Source organism: Arachis stenosperma, chromosome 2, assembly GCF_014773155.1.
Source record: "Arachis stenosperma cultivar V10309 chromosome 2, arast.V10309.gnm1.PFL2, whole genome shotgun sequence".
NCBI lineage: Eukaryota > Viridiplantae > Streptophyta > Magnoliopsida > Fabales > Fabaceae > Arachis > Arachis stenosperma.
This window is the reverse complement of record NC_080378.1, coordinates 7983817-8002812: the sequence shown is the minus strand read 5'-3', so window position 1 is coordinate 8002812 and position 18996 is coordinate 7983817. Positions and strand designations below refer to the sequence as shown.

Below are 18996 nucleotides of genomic sequence, written 5' to 3'. Positions count from 1 at the left end.
ATTCTAGATTATTCAAGTGACGAAGAACCAGCAATTCCAATACAAGTAAAAAATGAAGCTGGAACATCTAAAGATAATCAATCTCAATTTAAATGGGAAACAGGTTTTGATAATTATGCTTTTAAAAAAGGGTTTATAAATAAAGATTCAAAATATACAAAAATACCATCAAAATACGTTCCTAAAATCCAGGAAATGGAAGGAGAAAGAATGCTCGATTTGGACTGCAAAAAGAACGAAAAAGAAATTTTCGAAAACTGGTTAAATTCCTTCTTATTAGAAGCCTTTACTAATCCAAAACTTAGTGAATTATCTGGAAGAGACATTTGGAATTACATAGGGTTTCATACTAAAGGAACTATAAGAGATTATATGACATCAATAGAAAACCAAATAATAGAAGAATTAGAAACAAAAACAACAGCTTATGATAAGATATTATATATAATGATGATTCTATATAAAGAATTTTTTGGAAAAAATATTATAGATCATAGACAAGAATTCTATAATAAAGAATATCAAGAAGCAAAAAACCATTTAGCTAATATCCAGATATATGATTTATGTAATGTGGAATCTTATATATGTGAATATAGAATACATTATTACAAATTAAAAGAAGAAGATAAAAATCATTATCTTAGTATGTACATAACAAAACTTCCATATCCTGCTAATGAATTTATAATGGGAAGATTTATAAGAGAAATAAATAGAGGAACAATTGAAAATAATTTTGGTAGAGCAACCTCTGCAATAAGAGAGGAAATAAAAGAACGTTGTATGCAAGAAGCAACTCAAAAAAGATTTGCAAATATAATCAGAATTCGCTGTCAAGATAATGAAGAGATACCTCAAAAATATGGTCTTAATAAAAATTTTCAAAGAAAAAGAAAATATCAATTTAGAAAAAGAAAATACTATCCAAACTGGAGAAAAAGAGATATTTTAGGAAAGAAAATAACAATAAAAACAAAAGACAAAGAAATAACTATTGCCCGAATAAAAAAGAAAATTGTAAATGTTGGTATTGACAAGAAGAAGGACACTACGCAAATGAATGCCCGAAAAAGAAGGATAAAAAGGATCTTACTAAACAAATAGAAATTGCTAAGTCTTGTTTCATGGAACCATTAGAAGAATCTGATGATAACTTAGACTATATTTTTGAATATGTCTCGGAAACAGACTCAGAGACTGAGTAATAATGCTACATTTATTACTATAAAAATAACAGAAAAGTTTATAAATGCTTTCATAGATTCTGGGGCAACACAATGCTTTGCTAGTTCAAATATAAAACTTGATTGGAAAAAATTAAAGAAACCATTAAGAGTTAGAATAGCTGACAAATCAATACATAAAATTGACCAAAAAGCAGAGATGGTTGAAATTTTTATTCAAAATTATAGGTTCATTGTTCCATCTATATATATGTTAGATTCTGGAATGGATTTTATCATAGGAAATAACTTTTTAAAGCTATATCATCCATTCATTCAAGAATTAACATATATAGTTCTAAAAGCCCCACACGATTCTTCAATAAATCAAAAATCAAAACGTATAAAAATACCAACCACTACTATAGATAAAATCTTAAAATTTAAAATATTTTCTATATTAGAAACATGTTATTTAAATTTATACTTTCAGATAAATATTCCAAAAAATAATCTTGAAATAAAGATAGAAGAACTTTTGGATGAAATTTGTGCTGAAAATCCTTTAGATATTAAAAATACAAATAACGAATTAGTAAGCATTAAATTAAAAGATCCCACAAAAGAGATAAATGTTCCAAATAAAATTCCTTATTCCGCAAGAGATAGAGAAGAGTTCTCATTAGAATGTAAAGATCTTTTGGAAAAAGGAATTATAAGATTAAGTAAAAGTCCTCAGGCGGCTCCAGCTTTTTACGTTGAAAACAATAATGAAATTAAAAAGAGAAAACGAAGAATGGTAATAAACTATAAGAAAATGAATGAAGCAACTATTGGTGATGCTCATAAACTTCCAAGAAAAGATTCTATTTTAGAAAAAATCAAGGGAGCAACTTGGTTTTCATCTCTTGATGCAAAATCAGGATATTGGCAACTTCGTTTAGACGAAGAAACAAAGAAATTAACTGCTTTTACTTGCCCAACAAAAGAATCAACAAGTGTGTTGCTTTATGAATGGAATGTATTACCATTCGGATTAAAGCAAGCCCCAGGTATTTATCAAAGATTTATGGAAGAAAATCTAAAAGAATTAAATGAATTTGTTTTAGTATACATTGATGATATATTAATTTTTACAAAACAGGATAAAGAAGATCATCTTCAAAAATTATTAATAGTTTTAGAAAGATGTAAACAGAAAGGATTAGTTCTTAGCAAAAAGAAAGCAAGAATAGCAAAACAAGAAATAGAGTTTCTTGGATTAATTCTATCTACTCAAGGTAAGCTAAAACTTCAACCAAATATTCTAGAAAAGGTAAATTTATTTCCTAATAAAATAGAAGATAGAAGACAATTACAAAGATTTTTAGGGTGTATAAATTATATTTCTGATCAAGGATTTTTAAAGAATATAACAGAATACACTAAAAGCTTATTTCCAAAAATAAGTACTAAAAAAGAATGGAAATGGGATGAAAAAGATAGTATGCAAATTCAAAGAATTAAAGAACTTTGTGAAAAACTTCCAGAACTTTATATTCCAGAAGAAAATGACTACTTAATAGTAGAAATAGATGCTTCAGACATAACCTGGTCAGGATGTCTAAAAGCTAAGAAAGCTATAAAAAGTTTGGAACAAGAAGAAGAATCACTAGATTCTAAATATTCCCCAAAGGAATTACTTTGCAGGTATATTTCAGGGACTTTTACTCCAACAGAACAGAGATATACCACTCATGAAAAGGAAACTCTAGCAGCAATTAAATCTCTTAAGAAATGGAAAATTGATTTACTACCCAGAGATTTTACATTAAGGACAGATTCAAGTTACCTAACAGGTTTCATACGATATAATTTAAAAGTTGATTATAATCATGGACGATTGGTAAGATGGCAATTATTTTTGTTACAATATCCCATAAAAATTGAATATATTAAGGGTGACAAAAATGTTATTGCAGATACATTAACAAGAGAATGGAGTTCGTCTACAACGCATTAGATCAAGAAATCCAGAAATACGAACAAGAACTCGAAAAATGCAAGCATTGTCAGCAAATAAGGACACAGATCCAATCCCTCAAGAAGGCCATCGAAGCAATGAAATCAACACAACAACCAAAACCATCAGAGTTCAGCCAGCTAAGCGTGGTGGATAAATCAGGTGAAGAAAAAATTCCAGAAAATAAAACAATTGCCGAAATTATCAAAAAATCCACCCAAGATAAAAAATATTATGTAATTTATAATGGCCCTATGAAAGGAATATATGATGCCTGGGAAAAAGCAGCACCATTTACACATCAATCAAGGATAATTCATAAAGGAGGATTTTTAACACTGGAAGAAGCAAAAGAATCTTTCAGGGAATATGAAGCTCTTCATCCAGAGCAAACCCTAAAAAGAGCAGATAAAGCTCCAATTCAAATCCAGAGAACAGGAATAATAAGAAACATTCCTACAAGGGCTGAAATCAAGGAAAAGAAAAGGGTCTGTAGATCAAATCTCAGAGAAACCCTTAACATAGTCCTGAATTGGACTGAAGAAAAAAGGGCAATCTTGGGATATTATCCTATTGCCAAAGAACAGCTAACAAAGCTGGTTATATTTCCAGATGCTTCCCCATCTGACACCTATCAGTTTTTTCAATATGGATTAATTGATACAATTTTAATTTTTAATGATTTGAAAATTATTAGTGAGTTTCCTGCAGGATTCATTGATGCAGTAAAGAGATTTAAAAATATGATTGACAACGTAAATCCAAGGGATATATCCCTAAAATTTACGAATAGTCAACCTATTTTTAATGAAGAAGAAGAATGCTTGGTTCCAGCACATCAAGTAATCTTCATGTCCGTCTTCCCAGGAAATTTTCAACCAATTGATCAAGTTCAAGATCTAACAATCTACAGTCATGAAGGAAGACTAGCCAGCACGCTAGCAAGGGTCTTCGAAAGAACTCAAAAGATAACAAGGGAATCTCACACAAGAATCAATTATAAAAGCAGAAATACTTTGCTTGTGTCCAGTAAAAGGAATGAAATTGAAGAAAGAGAGATGAGACTCTTAGTGGAATTTGAATCAGCATTCTACAACTTATCTGGACTCTTAGAAAAGCTCCCCGAAGGGATAAAGAGGAATCTCTGCTATTTGATAAAAGACAGAGAAGACCACAAGTGCCAGCTATGTGTCTCAGAGTTATCTGAAGAAAGCAATAATGAAACAGAATCAACCCACATGATAAAGGAAGGAGACAACGCATCTGAAGGCCACATAATGAAAGAGGAGGACAGCACATCTGAAGCATCTCTCAACATTATTGCATAATGACGTAAGCGCTTAGGTCATAGAGCACCAACAATGTAGCTGGTGCAAGATAATAAACAATGACGTAAGCAATGACGTCATAAGAAGGGTAAGGATGGGAATTGTCCATCAGACCCAACCATTATAAATAGGTTGCTTAGGCAATTGTAGAAAGGATCAAACCATAGAAAGCAGGAGGCTACGAGTACTCATATGCTAGGAGAGCAAGGAGGAAGCTGCCGAGGCGATTCTATAGTTTGAAGAAGAATTTCTTTAGGAAAAACCAATTCTAAACTCCCCTCTGGAGTTAGTATCTACAATCTCCCCTCTGGAGATAAAAACATCTTATGTAAAATATACTAAATAAAGGAAGTTTTTCTCCAGAAAGGTACGCCTTTATCCTAATTTCTTAGTTATGAATTATTTAGAAAGCCTAGAATTAACAGAAGAATCTGATTATTATAGATTAACTGCTTTATTAGATAATGAAAAATAGGCTGTTCTAAAAACAGAATTAAATCTAAAATCAAATGAAAATTTCAATAAATAAAATCTTTTAAAAGAAGTTTTTAATAGAAAAAATATAATATACTATGGAAAAATTCAACTTGAAGCCCCTATAAAAATAAAATCTGCCAATGGAGAACTTGAAATAGCTCTGATAAATGATGAAGAATTGAGTAAACAGATTGAGAAAATTAAGGATCAACAAAAAAGATCTAAAATTGGATGGATTCATATTAGTACTATACAAGTCTTAATCAAATCTAGATATATGAAAGGAATTAATTCACCAATAAGCCTAGCAATCTGTGATAAAAGAATTACTGATGACCCAATAGATCAAATCATTGGAATTGTTCATGGAAACTTGGCAAACGTAAATGTTAAATTCAATGCCCATCTTGGATATGCTATACCTTTATCAACTGAAAACCTTGGAAGATCTATAAGTTTGGCTTATAAATTTCATAGAAAGAATCTAATGGAACAAGACGATGAACCTTTTTCAATTACATATGCAATAAATTATGCTTTAACAAACAGCCATCATAGTATAATATTTAAAAACAGAGAAAGGATTTATGTTGATGAATTACTTCAGAAAATTGTAAAAACAAAAATACCAAAATATAAAGTTATTGAAAACCCAGTTCTATTACTAAAAAAACCATCAGGAAAATTAGTTTCATTGAATTTTCAAATAAGAGAATCTAAAATTAATAGCCCTTTAAGTTTATCTAAGTTAAAAATTAAAGAAGAAAGTTCTGAAATAAAAGAACTAACAAAAAAGGTCGAAAAATTAAATGAGACCCTAAACACTAAACTATGACAATAAATAAAGAAGAAATATATGTAACTTATCAAGACAAAAAACAAGAGCTCTTTGAAAGAGAAAATCGTTTGAATTATTTACGGTTTTCTGAAATAAATCAAAGAGCATTTGAAGCCCTAAAAATAATTTATGACAAGTTAAAAAGAGAAGTTGAAGAGCTAGAAAAATTAATAGAATCTCTAGAAAATAGTGATGAATCGATGATAGAATTTGCGGAAATTTTAAATAATGAAGCATAAAAAGATTGAAAAACCAGAAAATAAAATAAGAAGAAATAGGACGAGAAAATTAAAAAGTAAAATAAAGGAGTATAAAAGGGAATTAAATAATCTTCAGATTGAAATTGAAGATCTTATAATAAAAAGGATAGAAATAAGAATAACTATAAACAAGTTGGAATTAAACTTAAAAAAATTATAAATGCCTGGAAAATCATATTACGACTTAAAAGAATTAAAGCTGCTGAAAGAAAAAATGGAGAATGAAATTAAAAAATTAAACAGATATTTAGAAACAAGAGAAAGTGTAGAAATAAAAGAAGTAATTGAGGATTTGAGAAATTATATTAAAGAAAAAGACAAACAGATAAAAGATTTTATATACAGTAATCCATGCAAAAAAGAATATTATAAACTAAAACAAGATTAAAAAGTTATAAATATACATCAAAGTAGTAGAAATAGTCAATACTATAGAATTTATAAATTATTTTTATTCAAAGTTCAAAATTTGGTATCAGAGCCAAGTCCACAATTAATTGGAAAACTTCTTTGTAGTCACCATAGGTACAATAAAACAATAGGTACCATAGAAGGCACCTATATATATATATATATATATATATATATATATATATATATACAAAGTATAAACATTTAGTTTTATTTCTTAAAAAAATATATACACAAATATATATCCACTTTGATTGTTAGTTTGTTAGAACCAACCTAAGAATGGCGGTATTTTAATGTTATCTCAGAATGTTTCACATCTAAACAATTAATACCATTTTTTTTTAAAGGTAAAAATTTCATTGAGTGAAACTTAAAAGTTTGAGTTCACGGTGGACTCCACACAAGAATAAAAATGGAATATCCCATAATTTGATATGATATTACTTAAAAGAAAAAGTTTAAAAAAATGAAAGAAAATAAACTTAATGAGAAAGATTAGTATGGTCTTCAAAGAACTTCATCTTTATCCTCTTTTTGGTGCTTGAAAATTATTTTTTAACTTAATTGTTACCTCTAAAATCTGCTGATGGCCAATTTTATTTTCATAAATAAATAAATATATAAAATATGTATTTATACAAAAGGAAAATAAATAATATATATGTATTCTCATGTATATGGGAATGACAAAGCTTCTACTTTTATTTGTATGAACTTACATCCTAAGTATATAAAATTCTACATAATTAGAATAACTTTTTTTTAGGCAACCCATGAAAATTAATATTTAGTTTTGCTTATCTATAGCTTTTTTTTCCTTCAATAAAGTAAAAATCTAAATTTATTAGATTGTTTAAATTGAAATTTATTACACTTTTTATAAATTAATATATGTTATTATTTCTTCATAAATCGAATAATCTGTCACCATTTACGAGATAAAATTTGCAAACATAAAAACTTAAAAGAAGATTAAATTAAATTATGTTAGGCAAATACAATTTTCTTGAGGCAAAACTACAGAATGCATTTCACACTTAAGAAGCATGTTCAGTATTTATGGTGAAACACTGGAACTGCAGGTTTGAAAATGAGATTTATCGTGATACCCTCAACTTAATTCTCACCGCTTTTACTAATATCTACTTTCCAGTAGGTCAAATGCATATTTATGAGTTTAAAATTCATGATTAATTTATTCTGCTACTCATTCAAATAAATTATTTTAGTAATAATATAACATAACTTAATATAATAATACATTTAGAAATAATTTTTTGATAAATAACAGAGTAAAAAACGCTCAAGAAAAAAACGGACTAAACAGCTCCACTATTTTAGAAAATATTATTCTAACTGAATTGGCAAAAAAATTAAAAAATACAGAAAAGGTAAAAAAAGATAAGATAATTATATTATAAAATAAAAAACAATTGAAGGCCCTGATAAGATAAAAAACAAAAACAAATTATAATTGAACATGGAAATATTGGCATCACAGGATATATCTCTGTGAATAAGCTAAGCACATCAAATCTAAAATCTATCATAAACCACTGCATAATTTGACTATAAAATCAAAGTATAATAGACACACAAAGTTTTAGAGTTCAAAAGCTTAACACAATGACATTTGGAGTGTATCAGTACATCAAGTTTTTAAACTAAAAGAAGACGATGTATTTCCGTATTCAATCCTTGTATTTTAGACCAACCCTCCTCTCCAATAATCTTGCGTGCCTCAAGGGGTGGGATGCTCAGGACCTAGAAAAATCAAACAAAAACAAGATGTGCTATTCAAATGAATCTTTCACTGCATCCTATCAGATAAAAGTATGACAAAAATAGATCTATAGCAAAAATCAGAATAAGGAAAATAGTTAACTAGCTGAAGTGATATATATTTCAATATCATACATCCATTAAGATAACATTCTTAGAGTAATTAGACTGTCTTACAGAGCAATAAGTCAAAGCTAAGTGTTGAGCCCCTAAGAAATAAAATTACTACTATGTAAACATATTTTATTCGAATTTTGTAGTCCTTATAAGACTTAAGCATCTGAGTTTAGGAGCATTGACATCCATTAATTTTCTTATCTAGTTAACTAAAGATCATGCAACTAATAAATATTTTCTCTAAAATCATGGAGGATGAACATAAGCAATAATATCTCATAGGAACATGATTACATGTGAGATAGTTATTTAAAAAAAAAAAACAAATCTAAATAGAGCATTATAAATTTGTATACCTCTTATTCTAAATTCCTTTAGTTTCTGCAAGAGCATATATTAGAAATTGTTAAGAATTAACAGATGAAATATACTGACATCTATTATGCATGTGGATAGGTGTTCTCGTTCATTTTTCATAAGCATACTCATCCAATAACTGGTGCATAAAATATACTGACATCTATTATGCACATGATTGACTTGTTATACACAAAATAAAAGGTTTAATAGAATACCATCTTAATCCGAATTTTAGTCCAATTAAAGTGTGGTTGTAAAATGAACAATAACACTAATAGAAGTTGAAATATGGGTATGGAGAACATGTAATTAAAAATGTATTTGAACAATTTTACCTTTATTGCCATCTAGCAAAGCTCGAAAACTCTTGATGAATTCTTCACAATTTGGGATCAATGTTTTCACCAAAAACTCTACTGGAACACGAGAAGTGTCAAAACTGAGACAATCTAACATGATCAACATTGAAGATCCCGTGGCCTCCGCATTATGTTGCCGGAAATAGTCAAGCAGCTCAGTCTGGTCCTGCCAGCCATATCAATGTTTGTTCCTTGGCCCAATCTTCTTTAGATAATTCAAATCCAAATTTTACTGCATAACATTAGTTTGAAAGTGATAATGTATGAACTTAAAATGCTGAAACCTGTAACTTTAACATGTTAATTAGTTTGTGCCGAGTTCAATTTTGTTTCTGGTATTATGGCTGGTGCTTTAATTTTTTCTGTTCATACAAGAAAACTGTGCAGCCTTTGATTTAATTGAGAATTCTCTAGTTATTGGCAGAATGTTTTAACTTAAAAAAGAATACTCTAATGCTATTTGATTATAGCGGCTACTGTATTATTCTAAGTGAAGAAAGGTGAATAAAGATTATGGAGTTCTTAGATTTAAGGTGAGGCTCCATTTTGTATTGACCGTCACCAAAATCTAATGACAGGACAGAAGCTTGTATGCAATTAACATTGACAAGTCTTCTTGTTTTCTTCTTGTAGTTGCACTTTTTTATCCCAACATAACCAATTAAATAATGCAAAATCTACTGACAGGACAGAAGCTTGTATGCAATTAACATTGACAAGTCTTCTTGTTTTCTTCTTGTAGTTGCTCTTTTTTATCCCACATAACCAATTAAATAATGCAATAGGCTAGTGATTGTTTGCTGCTTTAGTAATTGTTTGCTGAGGTTATTGATTTTTGCTGGTTTAGTAATTGTTCATGATCATATATATTTTTTTGTTGTATTTTACAGATGGAACAATCACAAAGTAATCCACAAACACAAGACATTGTTGTTCAAGAATCCCAAACTGGTATTTCTAGAGGTAAATCTGATCGGCTTGGCAATATTTTACTGCAATGTATGACAAAAATAACAAGGCTCAATATTCATGTATTTTCTGCTTGAATAATTTATGATGTGAAATTATGCATATCTATAATTAGTCACGAATGAAAACCCCAAATAAGTTTTTCTTCCTTCAATATCTCTGGCCCTCTCAATACTCTCTTTGGTTCAAAATTTTCTCTTCTCGCATTGACCCGTGTATTCATTAAGCAAATAATAGTTCTATTGACATGATAAGTCAAATTCACTAATTTTAAATTTTCGTCGGATGTAAAACACAATATAAGAATTTTATAATAAAATCTTAATATTTCATTGATACTAAAAAAATTATTTTTCTAAATACTTTTTAATTCATATAAAATGTTTTTGATATTTCTAAATCAGTAATTATTAATAGATACTATTTTTAATTTAGTTTAAGAATACTACTTACCCTTTTTTTTTCCTTCAAATGGATACTTTTTGGATTAAAAATTTATAGTGAAATTAATACATTATCTATCTCTGTATGGATTACTTATAGTAACTTTAACTTTAAATCTTTTGCTTGGCTTCATTCCATACAAACACATGTCTCAGCTAATTTCACTTACTTTTTCTTATTCTTCCATTACTTCACTCCATAGTCCATACAAACACACATATCGTTTAACATCACTTTTTCTTCTTCTTCTTCCTTTCTTTCTTCCTTTAATGTGGAAACCGGTAATGCAGCCCCTGTCATTGTGCTTCCATTTGCTCTCCGTCTGTTGAAAATTTATCAGGGAAAAGTGTTACACTATCAGCATCAATTCAAAGCCTGTTGGTGATATTTTTCTACACCTACTCTTCAAGAAGAGGAGAAGAACAAGAACAAAGACAAAGAGGAAACGGTGATATTTTACCACTGGATTTGCGGTGATGAATTTTGTCTTGTCACTCCAGAAGAACTACCAATTTGTTGAAGAACTTATGAAGTTCTTTTTGCCAAGCTTACTGTTGTCAGGATGGTGGTTTGGTTTCTTGGGAACAATTCAGTTTGTTCCTGATCACTCTTTGCTCTGAAGAACATGCTGAACATGCTGAACATGCTGACGCTGTAAGAAACCATCTATTAACAACATCACCAAAGAGGGTTCAAGTTTTTTTATGTTCCAATCTATATATAGTTGGAAACCAGAACTTGTCTTGTATTTAGAATTTTAACTTTGCCATTGGGTATGCTCTGAGGAGGAGTGGTTCCAAGTTGCCTACATCATTAAAAACAGTATGGAGGTGGTTCATTGCTCGAACAATGATTGGATGAACCTCACATGAATAAGAGATTCCGATTTCGGAAGGCACTTCGTCCTCCTTAAAATAATAATCCCTAGTTGCCCCTTCTAATTTTCTTTCTAACTCTACCATGTCGGTCTTCATGGAGACATCGTCCGGAAACAGTGACCGCCACATAAAAAAGAATTCATGTATTGTTTAAAAAATTAAAAAACCTCAGAGAAATTCATCAATGCAGACATCTCATCTTGAACAGTACATACCAATTCTTTCTTGACAGCCGAGTAGAATTCCATATAACAATGCCGGACGAAAGGAGAGGTGCCGAAGATTCCATGATAGAACACCGCTCATTGGGAATGAGTATGTTGAATACGATGCTGAAGTTTTTAATACACTTCTCGATTGTAGTCATCGGGTAGCAGATCTGTCGGATCTTAACTCCGATTTGTACAACTTCAAGAACTCTCTCTGATTTCTTGCTTACACCTCAATCTGGCTTATGGATATCATGCTAACGACGGAGCGTCAAATCCTCGCTTTTAAGAATTTTCTGCGTCACCAAAAAATGGCATGACATCCATAAGCTAGATTGAGGTGTACGCAAGAAATCGAAGAGAGTTCTTGAAGTTTTGCAAATAGGAGTTAAGACCCGACAGATCTGCTACCCCGATGAGTACGATCGAGAAGTGTATTAAACACTTCAGAATCGTATTCAACGTACTCATTCCCAATGAGTAGGTGTTTTATCATAGAATCTTCGGCACCTCTCCTTTCATCAGGCAGTGTTTTATGGAATTCTGCTCGGCTATCAAGAAAGAATTGGTATGTACTGTTCAAGATGAGATGTCTGCATTGATGAATTTCTCTGAGATTTTTTAATTTTTTAAACAATACATAAATTCTTTTTTATGTGGCGGTCACTGTTTCCGGACGATGTCTCCATGAAGACCGACATGGTAGAGTTAGAAAGAAAATTAGAAGGGGCAACTAGGGATTATTATTTTAAGGAGGACGAAGTGCCTTCCGAAATCGGAATCTCTTATTCATGTGAGGTTCATCCAATCATTGTTCGAGCAATAAACCACCTCCATACTGTTTTTAATGATGTAGGCAACTTGGAACCACTCCTCCTCAGAGCATACCCAATGACAAAGTTAAAATTCTAAATACAAGACAAGTTCTGGTTTCCAACTATATATAGATTGGAACATAAAAAAACTTGAACCCTCTTTGGTGATGTTGTTAATAGATGGTTTCTTACAGCGTCAGCATGTTCAGCATGTTCTTCAGAGCAAAGAGTGATCAGGAACAAACTGAATTGTTCCCAAGAAACCAAACCACCATCCTGACAACAGTAAGCTTGGCAAAAAGAACTTCATAAGTTCTTCAACAAATTGGTAGTTCTTCTGGAGTGACAAGACAAAATTCATCACCGCAAATCCAGTGGTAAAATATCACCGTTTCCTCTTTGTCTTTGTTCTTGTTCTTCTCCTCTTCTTGAAGAGTAGGTGTAGAAAAATATCACCAACAGGCTTTGAATTGACGCTGATGGTGTAACACTTTTCCCTGATAAATTTTCAACAGACGGAGAGCAAATGGAAGCACAATGACAGGGGCTGCATTACCGGTTTCCACATTAAAGGAAGAAAGAAAGGAAGAAGAAGAAGTGTTTGTATGAGGTGAAAGAAAGGAAGAAGAAGAAGAAAAAGTGATGTTAAACGATATGTGTGTTTGTATGGACTATGGAGTGAAGTAATGGAAGAATAAGAAAAAGTAAGTGAAATTAGCTGAGACATGTGTTTGTATGGAATGAAGCCAAGCAAAAGATTTAAAGTTAAAGTTACTATAAGTAATCCATACAGAGATAGATAATGTATTAATTTCACTATAAATTTTTAATCCAAAAAGTATCCATTTGAAGGAAAAAAAAAGGGTAAGTAGTATTCTTAAACTAAATTAAAAATAGTATCTATTAATAATTACTGATTTAGAAATATCAAAAACATTTTATATGAATTAAAAAGTATTTAGAAAAATAATTTTTTTAGTATCAATGAAATATTAAAATTTTATTATAAAATTTTTATATTGTGTTTTACATCCGACGAAAATTTAAAATTAGTGAATTTGACTTATCATGTCAATAGAACTATTATTTGCTTAATGAATACACGGGTCAATGCGAGAAGAGAAAATTTTGAACCAAAGAGAATATTGAGAGGGCCAGAGATATTGAAGGGAGAAAAACTTATTTGGGGTTTTCATTCGTGACTAATTATAGATATGCATAATTTCACATCATAAATTATTCAAGCAGAAAATACATGAATATTGAGCCTTGTTATTTTTGTCATACATTGCAGTAAAATATTGCCAAGCCGATCAGATTTACCTCTAGAAATACCAGTTTGGGATCCTTGAACAACAATGTCTTGTGCTTGTGGATTACTTTGTGATTGTTCCATCTGTAAAATACAACAAAAAAATATATATGATCATGAACAATTACTAAACCAGCAAAAATCAATAACCTCAGCAAACAATTACTAAAACAGCAAACAATCACTAGCCTATTGCATTATTTAATTGGTTATGTGGGATAAAAAAGAGCAACTACAAGAAGAAAACAAGAAGACTTGTCAATGTTAATTGCATACAAGCTTCTGTCCTGTCAGTAGATTTTGCATTATTTAATTGGTTATGTTGGGATAAAAAAGTGCAACTACAAGAAGAAAACAAGAAGACTTGTCAATGTTAATTGCATACAAGCTTCTGTCCTGTCAGTAGATTTTGGTGACGGTCAATACAAAATGGAGCCTCACCTTAAATCTAAGAACTCCATAATCTTTATTCACCTTTCTTCACTTAGAATAATACAGTAGCCGCTATAATCAAATAGCATTAGAGTATTCTTTTTTAAGTTAAAACATTCTGCCAATAACTAGAGAATTCTCAATTAAATCAAAGGCTGCACAGTTTTCTTGTATGAACAGAAAAAATTAAAGCACCAGCCATAATACCAGAAACAAAATTGAACTCGGCACAAACTAATTAACATGTTAAAGTTACAGGTTTCAGCATTTTAAGTTCATACATTATCACTTTCAAACTAATGTTATGCAGTAAATCATGAACAGAAAATCAGAAATAACAAATAAATGATAAATCAATAACCCCAGCAAACAATTCCTAAACCAGCAAACAATAACCTCAGAAAATCCAGTTAATCAGCAAATCAATTATTAACAAATAACAAGTATTATCAAAATCAAGTACTAAAGGCCTAAACACTAAACCAGCAAGCAGACGCCGAGGATATGGCTAATCAGTGCTTACCGGTTAACACAGAGAAGGCGAGGTCGGCGAGGAGGAAGGCGAGCGAAGGCGACGACAGAGGACGCGACACCGGCGAACACAAAGAAGGCGAGCTCGGCGATGACAACCACGCGGTGGGGGCTGTGGGGTGCGGTGGTCAAAACTGTTGCTGCGGTGCCTGCGCCGATTGGGGGCTGTGGTGGCTTCTAGGGGTGTAATCGGTTCGGTTTGGTTCGGTTTTGGACCGAAAACCAACCGAACCGACCTGATCGGTTCTACAATGAGACCAACCATTCGGTTGGCTGCTGTTTAAACAACCGAACCGAACCAACAGCGGTTTGGTTTGGTCGGTTTTTCGGTTTTTTATTCCTAATAATCAAAATTTAAATTACCATAAAATGAACTTTAAAACAGTCAATAAACTAGAATAACAAGAATATATCGCATCCCAATTCAATACAAATTCAACTTAATTAAACATAAAACATATTATATGCAGCCACAACAAATTATATGAGTTGATTAGATTAATGCAGTAAAGAACTAAGATAAATTTTGCAGCAAGATGTTAGGCTAGCTGAGATATAAGTGCAGAAAAGAAGTGATTGAGTAACATTTTATGACTAGAATTGATAGGATAGAATTATATCCATTGACTACACCATAGACCTTATATATATATAGCTATAAGACTAACTACTTTTTGTTATTGAAACAGAACACTAACTAATAAAACTCTCCCCTATTTGCTTGTTGTACGTTCCATAATTTTTACTGATTCTTGATTTTCTTCTTTATGGGAGACATTGTTAACTTTTTATTGGATAAAACAGAGACCAGGGTTTGGTAAACAAGATAAAAAGCAAGAACAGTAATTAAGCAACAACAATAAAATTCTGCAGAAAAAAATTTCAACCAAACTCATCTTTCTAATTAAGCACAAACTAGCAACAACAATAATTTTAATCATTAACAGCAACAACAATAATTTTAATCAGTAACAGCAACAACAATCAGGGACAATTAAGCACAAACCAGTAAAAGTCCTCAGAGACAAAATCAATTATAAAAATTTGAAAATCAGATCTAACCTCCAAAGAAGACATTATTCAGGTGCTTTTTGCAGGAGAGGACTCGGCGACTGGAGTGCTGCTCTGCTTAGGGTTTCTTGCCACGACTTAGGGTTTGTTCCGACGGCTTATGACTGGACGACGGCGTGGACTCCGGACTGCACGAGGACGCGAACTGGACGATGCTGCTGGCTACACGACGATGCTGATCTTTGCTACGCCTGCGAGCCTACGACGGAGATGAATGGACGACGCTCTCTGGCTCTCTGGCTCTCTCAGGCTCTCATTCTCTCAGACATGGCCGCGTGGAGGAGGAAGAATGGAAGATGGAAGTGAGCTGTGGCCTGTGGGTGAGTGGGTGTCTCGTGTCTGTGTGAGCAGTGAGCAGTGAGCACCACCGAGGGTGAGTGGGTGACTGCGCCGCGTGAGTGAAAGGAAGAGAGAGCGAGGCTGTGACGGTATTCAGAGACTAGGCTTTTATACCTAGGTTAAACAAGTAAGGGTAAATCAGTAAAAAAATCACTTATGCAGCATCCTATTCGGTTCGGTTTGGTTCGGTCGATTTTTATTAAACCAACCGAAACCGAACCGAACCGATCAGTTTAGTTCGAAAAAACAAAAAGAAATCGATTTTTTTAATTTTTCAATCGGTTGTTGTAATTTTCGGTTCGATTTTACGGTATTTTTCGGTCCGATTCGGTAACTTACACCCCTAGTGGCTTCTATGGTTTGTTCACTTTCAGAGAAGAGAGGAGAGGAGATGGGTTTACGGTCGGGAGTAACATGAAAGGGACTAGGGTTTCACTTCAGTTTTGCCGTGTTTTATTTTGAGGAGTTCTACGGGCAGCACTTTTGTTAAATTTTGACCAGCACTTAACTATCAAAAGAAAATTGAATGATTATACACCATTAGATGCAATCTCATACCATTAAAAACATTATTGATGGCTAATTGATGGCTAAAAATCACAAAATCTACTGGCCCTAAACTTTCTCTTTTTTTTTATTAGATAAAACGGCACCGTTTTAGAGGGTTTACTTTCGAACCAAAAACCTTTCAAAAAATCGGTCGTTAACGGCCAATTCTATCAGTTCTGTAACTAATTTTTTACTAATCAGTTTATAAACCTAATAATCGATTTTCGATTAATCTAATTAAACCGATCAATCTAATTCGATTTTTAGAATAATGATATGATATACTATTCATCAATGATAGATGAAACATCCCTCATGAGTCATGATGTTAGTATCCATTCTAATCAAAATACAATCATAGCTTTAAACCAATAAACCATGATCATTTCCCGTGTGTAACACGAACCTTCATTAGTATATATATATCCACAAAATATAAAAATAAATTAAAAAATAATAATCGATATAATATATAAATAAAAAAAATTTTATGGTGCTAATGAAACTAAAATTTATCTTTACTTAATAAAATAAGGTGTTATTTTTTTGGTAACGTTTATTTTTAAAGACAGAACAGAACATGATATTGAGATAGAGACAATAGGATAGAGACATTAAAAATTATTGTTTATATATTGTGTTTGGATATGATGTATAAGACACTAATATAATATCCAATATTATATTTAGATACACATAAATAAGACTAAAATATTATATGAAATAATTAAAATAGACATGTAATTTCAAATTTTTTGTATAAAGTACAAACTAATTTAATAAAAAATGAGAGTAGAACTTAAAAAAATGTTTGAAGGGGCAAAAAATTTTATAAAAAATTATATAATAATATTTATATTAAAATAAAATTTATAAATATAATTATTTTATTTTTAAATTTATTATTAATATGTAGAAATACATATGGTTAATATTAACAAAAAAATAAATCTGAGTTCGATTAATAAAAAATTTTGTTTAGGTTAATAAGTTAAATTAATTTTAAATAAAAAAATAATTTAAAAAAATCTATTTTTACATGAAAAAAAATTAGATTTTGTACATAAAAATCTATTTTTATTTAGAAAATCAATTTTTTTTATCTAAAAATTAATTTTTCTTTTCAAAATTTTTTTTCTTAAATTATATAAAATAAATTACAACTTATAAATTATTTTTTAGTATTTTAAAAGATCAATTTTATCTTTGATAATATTTTTCTTTCAAAAATTTTAAAACTAATTGTTTTTATTATTATTTTTATTACAAATCAAATAATATAATACAATGTTAAAATGATATTGAAGTAAGAACGATAGAAGGAATGAATTATTCAACCTAATAAAAAAATTTATAAAAAGAGAAGAGTACCTGAAAAATCTGAGAACAACGCAAATTAGGAAAAATAAGAAGAGGTAACAATGGAATAATAAAAAATATCTATAAACAAAAAAAATTCATAAAAAAAGCCCGTATCCCTCTTCCAAATCCCGTGTCCATCATTGTCCTTCGTAAAAGAGTGGACACAAAGTCATAAAAAACTGTCTCGGAGATAATGTATTCAGTGTCTATGTCTCTGTTTCCAAACACTTTTTAAGGTAGCGTTTGGTGGAGAGACAGAGACAGAAAGACTGAGATTGAGAGACAGAGACTAAGAGACAGGGATTGAAACAAATCTCAGTATTCTGTTTGGTGTAAAATGGGAGACAGGAATTGAAACAAGAATGAAACTCTAATTTGATTTGCACAAAGGGTAAAATTAGAATTAATTAATTAAAATAAAAGTATTTTAGGTATAAAATGTTATTAAAGTTTCGGTCTCCATCTCTAAAAATTTCAGTCCCTGTGTCTCTACTTTTTGGAAGTACTGAAATACTGAAATTTTAGAGACAGAGATAAAAATTTTAGTACTAGTATCTGAATTAACAAACACAATACTGAATCTCGGTCTCTCAGTCTCTGTCTCAGTACTTGAAAACAAACACTACCTAAAAATATGTTGTCCATGTCTCTGTGTCCTGTCTGCACAAACAAACACTACCTTTCTATTATGCTCCCAATAAAATTGTCACAATTGATTCTAATATAAATATAACAGTAATATTAGAAAAACAAAAAAATTAAAAATCAAAATTTATTTTATTTAATATTTATTAATTATTATAATAATTAATTACAATAATTAATAAATATTAAATAAGCCAAGACTCGAGTGATTTTGACTAAATTTATTTAGTTACCAAATATTTGGACAAGCCTAATCAGAACCCTTTTGTCCCTCGATGTACTTAGCCGTAAACTTAAAACTAGCCATAAACATACTAATATTGGTTAAAATAATGTA

At 30.6% G+C, this 18996-nt stretch overlaps 1 long non-coding RNA gene across 2 annotated transcripts; it reads right to left on the bottom strand.

Moving 5' to 3' along the window:
- Positions 1 to 7949: 7949 nt before the first annotated feature.
- Positions 7950 to 16171, bottom strand: LOC130961904 (uncharacterized). 2 transcript variants are annotated; one of them, XR_009079656.1, is made up of 4 exons: positions 15756 to 16171; positions 14686 to 15033; positions 9080 to 9308; positions 7950 to 8249 (listed from the first exon to the last, which is right to left on the bottom strand). It is a non-coding gene; the product is annotated as an uncharacterized LOC130961904 (long non-coding RNA). The 2 variants fall into 2 exon arrangements; XR_009079657.1 differs by having other exon boundaries at positions 9080 to 9305.
- Between the last annotated feature and the right edge of the window lie 2825 nt (positions 16172 to 18996).